Raw genomic sequence first — 7,893 nt, forward strand, 5'->3', positions numbered from 1 at the left:
TTTAAAAGTAGAAAGTAATATATTTTACCACGGTTATTGTAAAACCGTGGTAGAAAAACTTTCTATCACAGTTAATGAAAAACCGTGGTAGTAATTATACTTTCTACCACGGTTATTATAACCGTGATAAAAATTGAATTTATACTTAAAATTTATTTAGACTTTTGTAATGTCTTTTTTATTACGGTTAATAAAAAACCGTGATAGTAAGTTATTCTACCACGGTTCAAGCACCGCGGTAGGAAGTGAGTTTGGATTAAGGCGATGCGCGGGTCTTATTCCCGCTACTTTCTTAAAAAATTTTAGGCAAATCATTTTAGACCAAACACACCATACCACACATGTTAGGGCAAATCATTTCAGCCTCCCAAATCGCCTCCATCTCTATTCTCGTTCTCAACTCTGAGCTTGCCCTCTCTCAGGCTCTGCAACTGCAAACTACAAAATCTACAAGAATCAGATCAGCCTCCGAAATCGCCTCCAACTCTATTCTCGTTCTCAACTCTGAACTTGCCCTCTCTATGTCTCTGCAACTACAAACTACAAAATCTACAAGAATCAGAACCCATATCGGCATATCATTTCAGATTGTTTAAAAAATTAAAACCCATATCCTTCAGTTTCCATCGCCCGCTGTTCCAGTTTGGGTTCGCTGTTCGAAAGCTTCAGCAATCGACCAAAATTGTAGAACTCTACAGGTAAATTTCTAGGGCTTTTGAGCCTTGTCTCACATGGTGATTGATTAGCAAAAAAATCCTAGTGATATCTGTTTTCTCTCTCTAGGGTTTTTATCTCAGATGGAAGGCGTCGATGATGATTTCGGCGATATATATGTAGACGTTGAAGTTCAAGCAAGTACAACCATCAATGGCTTCCCAAACCGCACTCAATCATACACAATTTAAGGAGTGGAGGGTTTGATGATGAAGAAGAGGAGGAAGGTTGTGATTTTGCAGCTGCAGAGGGGAATGGTTCGGGTAAGAATCGGAAATGGGTTGATCAATCCCAGTTGGGCGATGGATTGGAACAGTGTTCTAATGGTACTGGTGGCGGTGAGAGGGAAAATCTGGTGAAGGGCGGTTATCATTCACAATACAAGGTAGCGTTAAATGTTATATATATATATATATATATATATATATATATATATATATATATATATATATATATTCGGATGTAAGAATTTGTGTTATAGGATCGAACTTGGTGTGAATAAAATTGTGAGAGTTGATCAATAATTTGTGTTCGTTTTAGAAATGAGATTGAATTTGGCAATTTCAATGGGTAGCTGTCGGTATAAGGCCTCCAAAGCTCTACCTTGGAGATCGATACCTTTTATTTTGATGTATGTGCTTTGTTCTTATCAAATGTTTGAATTGGGAGCATTTTTGGATTTAAATGGATGATCTCTTGGGAGGAAGCAGTGTGGTCACATAATTCCTGATTAAGTTTTACTTTGTAACTGGACTCATTTCAAATAATAGAACTCTCAGTTTTGATGATAAAGATAGATTAATGTCTTTCCTTTTTTTTTTTTTTTTTTTTTTTTTTTTTTGAGATTCTTTTATTTTATTATGATATGATTATGACATTTACACATGAGTTCTCTCTATTTCTCTGTAGCAGTAATATAATTATCCTACCTGAAGCAGCTGTTTATTGTTATTTGTAATTAATGATTTTTCACTGGGTTTTGTGTTGTGTAGTACTTAAGATATCAGACAGCAGCTTATCCTTGTAATTCAAAAGCCAATGGATCCATGGTTTCAGCTTCCTACTCTTCCACCTTGGCTAAAGGCAGTTTGGACAATAATGGGTCCAGTCAACATATGGGCTCAAGCTCAGTAGTAACTCAAAGTGGATACAATTTCTCTCTTCCCTGGTATAGGTAAGTGAATTTGGTTATGATCTTGATTCTACTCAAGCTGGGTTCTTTGGCAAACTAGTTGTTGTTTATGACATGTGATAGATATGTCAAATGTATAATAGAATTAATATTAGTTAGGATAATGTAAGAATTCAATAGTTAAAAATGTACTGATGTTAGAAGTACTATCTTTCTTACCGCATTTATGAGAAAAAAAAAGGATAATGTGTATGGTGAGATGCTGAGAACAAATGCTATACGAGATTTCTGGTTCTCATAAGGGCCACTTTTGGCACTGGCGTAACACTTATTCTGTTCTTGATTCATGTCATTAAAGGTTCTGTATGCTGTTGATTAAGTGGCATCCCATTTTTTCTTGCAGGACTATACTAGATGTAAATATTGCTATGTTCAAACAGAGGCCATGGAGGCATACTGGAACTGATATAACAGATTTTTTTTAATTTTGGGTTCAACGAGGAAAGTTGGGAAAGTTATTGCAACTGTCTGGTAAATGAATATTCTTTTAATTTTACCTTCTAGTAAATTTACATTGCTTGTCCATAAATACCAAGGTTGGTCTTCTTAGGTATACACATGTATATTAGCTGGGGTGACGTTCTACTCCATTTCCAGTTGATTTGTTGTTATGTTGTCGATGCACTCAGCATACAACCAACCTGGTTTACTTTAGTTTACTTTCCTCCCTACTCTTCCTTCTTACCTGATTTTCAATTGCATGGCCTATCAAGTACATCAAAATTTGTAAGTGACGCATTTCTTTTATGATTACACATTTTTAATGCCTTTTATACTTATGCTCAGGGGGTCACGTGCCTTTAAGTGACCAATTTTGCGGTGTATAGGGGGTCAAGTACCTTAAGTGACCATTTTTTTTAATTAGTGTTCATCAAAATCAACACTTTAGTAGTTTAGTGGGTTTGAATATTTAATAAAGTCAAAGCACTGTTTGTTACCTTTTCATATTTGATAGATAAAATTCAGGAGAAAAACATGAAGATAGTACAAACGTAGTACAAAAAATTAATAATTTGTCGTAGACAGAATATTATTCGGGGTTGGATTGAATTGATGAATAAGTTGTAGACAGAGTTGTTACTTTGGTAATAAGACGATTGCAGAAGTACAGAATAGGAATGTGAAAGAAAGCTACTTCTTCGGTGTACCTTTGCTGTAATATTCTCCTTTCTTTTAAAGCTCATTTTCAGTAGATCAAGGCCACTACTCTTATCTTTCAACATCAAATTCCTCAGGAATATACCACTTCAAAGTCTTGCATGATTGCATCATCTGTGAACTTAGGTGAGTAGTTGCTTTTTAAATCGTTTTAACGATGGGATTATATTGTTATTGCGTTGTGAGAAGGAAACTTGGCCTCCTAGACATGTTTTCCACTGAGCTAAAAATCTAGGAAAATAAATAAATGGTTAGTGGAATAGATATAACTTAATTCCTATAAAAAAAAAAAAATTAAAAAAAAAGGTGCAACACACTGATGCCTCATATGCCCATGTTTATACTTATTACAACTTTGTAGGAAATTAGCAATGGTGTTTTAATATGGTAATTTATAGAACTGTGTTTGTTGTAGAATTTTTTTGACTATGTGAAAGTCACTGTTGGTTAGCCACTGCATTAAATAAAATGTTGGAGTGAGGCCAACATGCTCTTGTTTTTCTTTGCAAATTAAGGACCTTCTCTTCATGCATGTCTAAGTTTCATGTGTGTGTGTGTGTGTGTGTGTGTGTTTTGAAAGGTTGTGTGTGTGTGTGTTTTGTTTTTGAAAGCTAGGTTGTGTGTGTGTGTTTGGTGCTACTTTTTGGACACTCATTTTTAAGATCAGAACAAGGAGCAATAGTGCGCGCACACACACATATATGTATATATTCCCTCTTCTCCTCCTCCTCCCCCGTATATTTTTTGTTTTTCAATTCTCTTAACTCAGGGAAAACAGTGTGTTGGATAAATTGTAAATATATATATATAACAGTAGCACATATTATTGAATGTCTCCAATCTTAACTTAAAACAGGATCTACTATCTTAAATCTTAATGTAATTAATGATACATTCCCGGCCTAGTAGCTAAGACAATGAATGACATTGTCATTTTCCAAAATACAGAACTTCTGTTCCGCGTTATCTCAGGGGTAATTTTCTGTATAAACTGGACACAAGTTGATTCTACAGACCTTCTAGATATACATTGGAATGAATATATTGCCAAGACTGTCTTTTGTAGCTTCCATCATGAATTCATGACGAGTAATGACAGAAATGGTGCTGATAATTGTTTTGGTGAAACAATCATTTTGGTTAATTGATTTGAGGACCTTCCTTTTCCCAATGCTTATGCAGTTGGATTGCTAGAGGATTTGATAACGAGTCTCGCATTTTAGGCTAGAAAACTGCATTTCTTCAACTTTTCTTCGAGTTCCAATTTAGGGGAAAAAAAAATTCTATGTCCATATTATATATATATATATATATATATATATCCTTAATTTGTTCTTTTCTTGTTAGGTGGCTTAGCAATCAATTTACTATAGTATCACTTCGTATAAGAATCACGTGAGTATTAATTTCTGCTTCTCTCTCTCTCTCTCTCTCTCTATATATATATATATATATATATAACTCCAGCGGGTACCTTCACAGAGAAAGACTACCCCAGCTTTAAATGTTGGCTCAGCATATAAAGAAGAAGCAAACATAATACATCCTAAAAAAAAAAAAAAAACATTCTTTTGGAAATTGATTGTGTTTATGATTGTTTTGATACTTCTGCAATTGCTTTTTGTCTTGGAGGGGGAACATCAGTGGGGACCGATTGGTTTCAGGTCACTTTCTATTCCTGGTGTTTGTCCCTGAAATGTTGCCTCGTGTATGTTTCTTTCTCTTTAGATTGCATGGTAATAGCTCTGTCTTTATGATATACTGAATGGATGCTTATATTTCTCCACAAATAAAATATTAGACAATAAAAATAAAAAAAAAAAAACAAAAAAAACATTCTTTTGGAATTTGATTGTGTTTATGATTGTTTTGATACTTCTGCAATTGCCTTTTGTCTTGGTGTTTGTCCTTGAAATGTTGGCTTGTGTATGTTTCTTTCTCCGACAACCCTAAGGACCATTGGCTGCTATATTTGTCTCTTTAGATTGTTTACAAATAATAATTAGGTCAGTTTTGAATGAAAAGGACATAACTTTCTTCGGGATTAAAACCTGAGAGCAGTTTAAGTCACAACCACTCAAAACTGTTAATGGATGTAAAAGCCTGAAATTTCTTTACCAATAGAACTTCTGTTATATTTTTCAGATAAATCTGGTTTACTTGTTCATGGTCAACAAGATAACTATGTGCAACGATAGGAATCGTCTGAATGTATTTTTTCTATAAGTTTTTTGATGATATCTGCATTATTAAAAAAACAAAAAGTTGCAAATTTCATCAAACTGCCCAGAGGAGGCTTATACAGCATAGTGTAGTTACACAGCCTAAACTCAAGGACAGTGAAGCCTGTTTCTAAAATCAATCAAGAAATATGCAACTTGTTTTCTGTTTCCTAGAAAATCTTTCATATACATATTGAAAACAATTTGATCATAAATATAATGGGTGGACAATTTGATCAAACTTTGTTTGAAAAGTGGTTTATTTTTATTTGTTGTATCAACTTGCTTTACATTAATTCTCTTACTTCAACTATCTTTGTAGGTCAAAGTTAGGATTGCGGGTTGCGGGAGCAGTTACTTTTTTTGTTACCGCTATATTTTTTGTATGGTTCATGAAGGAGAAGTTACAAGAAGATATGAAGAATTTTTGTTTTATTTTGGTTAAGTAAAATATATAAGGTGTGGATCATGTACTTCTTTCAAATTTGTATATGGTTAATTTTTGTATAAAATAATGATTTGGAATTGGTTTATGAGTTGTAAATTATTTTGGTTATAATGCTATTTTGTATTTATTTAGGGTTCTTTAAGGCTAGTAGTAGTTTTTTTTTTTAAAATATATGTAACACTTTCTATCACGGTTATGCACCGTGGTAGAAAGTCTATTATTCTACCACGGTTTTGCACCGTGGTAGAAAAACGACTTTCTACCACGGTTGAAAACCGTGGTAGAAAAGTATACTTTCTACCACGGTTGTTTTTACCACGGTTCAAAATCGTGGTAGAAAGGCTTTTTTACCGTGGTAGAAAGGCTTTTTTACCGTGGTAAAAAGTCATTTTTCTTGTAGTGATTGGACTAGCTTCAGTGGCAATTGAAGGTGGAACTAGACAAGTATTATCTAGTGGCAACTGGGACACTGCAGCTGAAGTTGAGGCCAGGTTTATATGAATGTCAGTGACTGCATGGGCAAAGGGATTTGAAATTGATATGTGCATTTGGACTGTGATTTCTTCAACTTTTTTGTGATGGTTCTCCATTCAGATTCTTTTGGTTCAGATGAGTTGACACAAGGGCTTTCCCTAACAATATCATTGCTGGCTTGGGGAGAACAACAGTGGTCAGTTGTGTGTCCAAATGATGAACATTGCATGCATAGAAATGGTATCCATTGATAAACAACTTGAATTTCCTCCAATTTGTTTCCTTCAGTTCTCGCTTGAAAGGAATTAGGCAAGGGTGATTGTGGGCTAATCTCAATACACATCATGGCATAATCAATTCTGTCAATGTTCTGAGTACTTGCATTAAGAAAAAGTGCCTTACCAATTGCACTTGCAATGTAACTTAAACCTTTGGGAGACCAGTATCCCAGAGGTACATTGAATAACTTGACCCAAATAGAAGCTATTTTAGATGATTCAAGTGTAATTGAAGTGGGTTCAGTGTGCCATAGCTTTAGTTTGATAGGCATACCTGCAAAGTGCCATTGCCTACCCCCCAAGGCATCTCTGCAGCTCTCTATGGATCCGAATTTGATTTAGTACATGCCCGCCTTATTGACAATAACCTTTTGAAGCCCTCTGGAATCCCATATCTTATGAGCAAATGCTTGAAATGAGTTTGAATGGCATTTTCTTTGTGAAGCTCCCAATGAGACACTCCCTCCAAAAACTGTTGGCTTCAACACAGATATATGTTGGCGCGTGAGGCTCACTCGCAGATATAGCAGTACAGTGATTTCCTTCCATCATAAATAGTAGTGATAGCTGGCGCGTGAGGCTCACTCGCAGGAGATTTGTCCACGTTGCACTGTTAATGCCGGAGTCCGGCCACGAACTCTTTCAACTCAAGAAACATCGCCGAGAACCCAGCTGCCTCCTTAAGCAAACACTGGACTTTAGCTATTTCCAAATCTTTCTCCTTCAGCTGAGACTTAAATCTTGCAATTTCCTCAGTGAGTTCAAACTTTGCTGCATCCATAACCGCTGCATCAATAGCCTCTGGTAGCAAAATAACATCATTGACTTCAAGCCCTGAAGGATTTGACAGTCTCATTTTGCAATGCAAGCCGAACCTTCTCTTTTGTAGCTCCTGTAACTGTGGGTGAACGTGGGAGATGATGGTGTATGGCGAAACTTGTTGAAGGAGTGGAAAGTTGATTGGACCTGGGTGGTGTATGCAGAGGCATGTTTACCGGAGACTTTCCTAAATTCTTCGTGGTTGGAAGTGGAGGTTTGGGTGCAATTAGTGGATTGGTAGGAGTGAATTTGGCTTGTGAGGAGTGGGGAATATTTGCATGTTTGGTACTGGGATTTGCATTCAGGTTGTGTGATGGAAGTTTAGGCTTGGATGGAGAAGGATTATGATGAGATTTGGTGCTGCGGGTTGGTAAGAATGGTGGTTTCAGGTGGTTCGGTGGCCGGCGGTTGGGGTTGGGGTTTGGAGGTTTCATGGGTTTGTAAAGAAGAAGAAGAAGATGATTTAACCACGAGCAGCTTAACTAACTATAAGTACAGCCGTTAGAAGCATCAGTACTGGTACTCTTCCTTGAGGCTTCTTCCATTTTTCTTTTCACCTCATTGAGCACATTTCTCGCCCACTCTCTG

The 7,893-nt window shown here is 36.0% G+C and overlaps 1 long non-coding RNA gene across 1 annotated transcript; it reads left to right on the forward strand.

The window, feature by feature from the left end:
* Nucleotides 1-307: 307 nt before the first annotated feature.
* Nucleotides 308-5,871, forward strand: LOC132300269 (uncharacterized). Its single transcript, XR_009480367.1, has 5 exons — nucleotides 308-698; nucleotides 784-1,099; nucleotides 1,707-1,888; nucleotides 2,250-2,377; nucleotides 5,609-5,871. It is a non-coding gene; the product is annotated as an uncharacterized LOC132300269 (long non-coding RNA).
* The last annotated feature ends 2,022 nt before the right edge of the window (nucleotides 5,872-7,893 follow it).

Source organism: Cornus florida, unplaced genomic scaffold (genome assembly GCF_030987335.1).
Source record: "Cornus florida cultivar Cherokee Brave unplaced genomic scaffold, ASM3098733v1 CherokeeBrave_3.0.0_Hap2_Chr03, whole genome shotgun sequence".
Taxonomy (NCBI): domain Eukaryota; kingdom Viridiplantae; phylum Streptophyta; class Magnoliopsida; order Cornales; family Cornaceae; genus Cornus; species Cornus florida.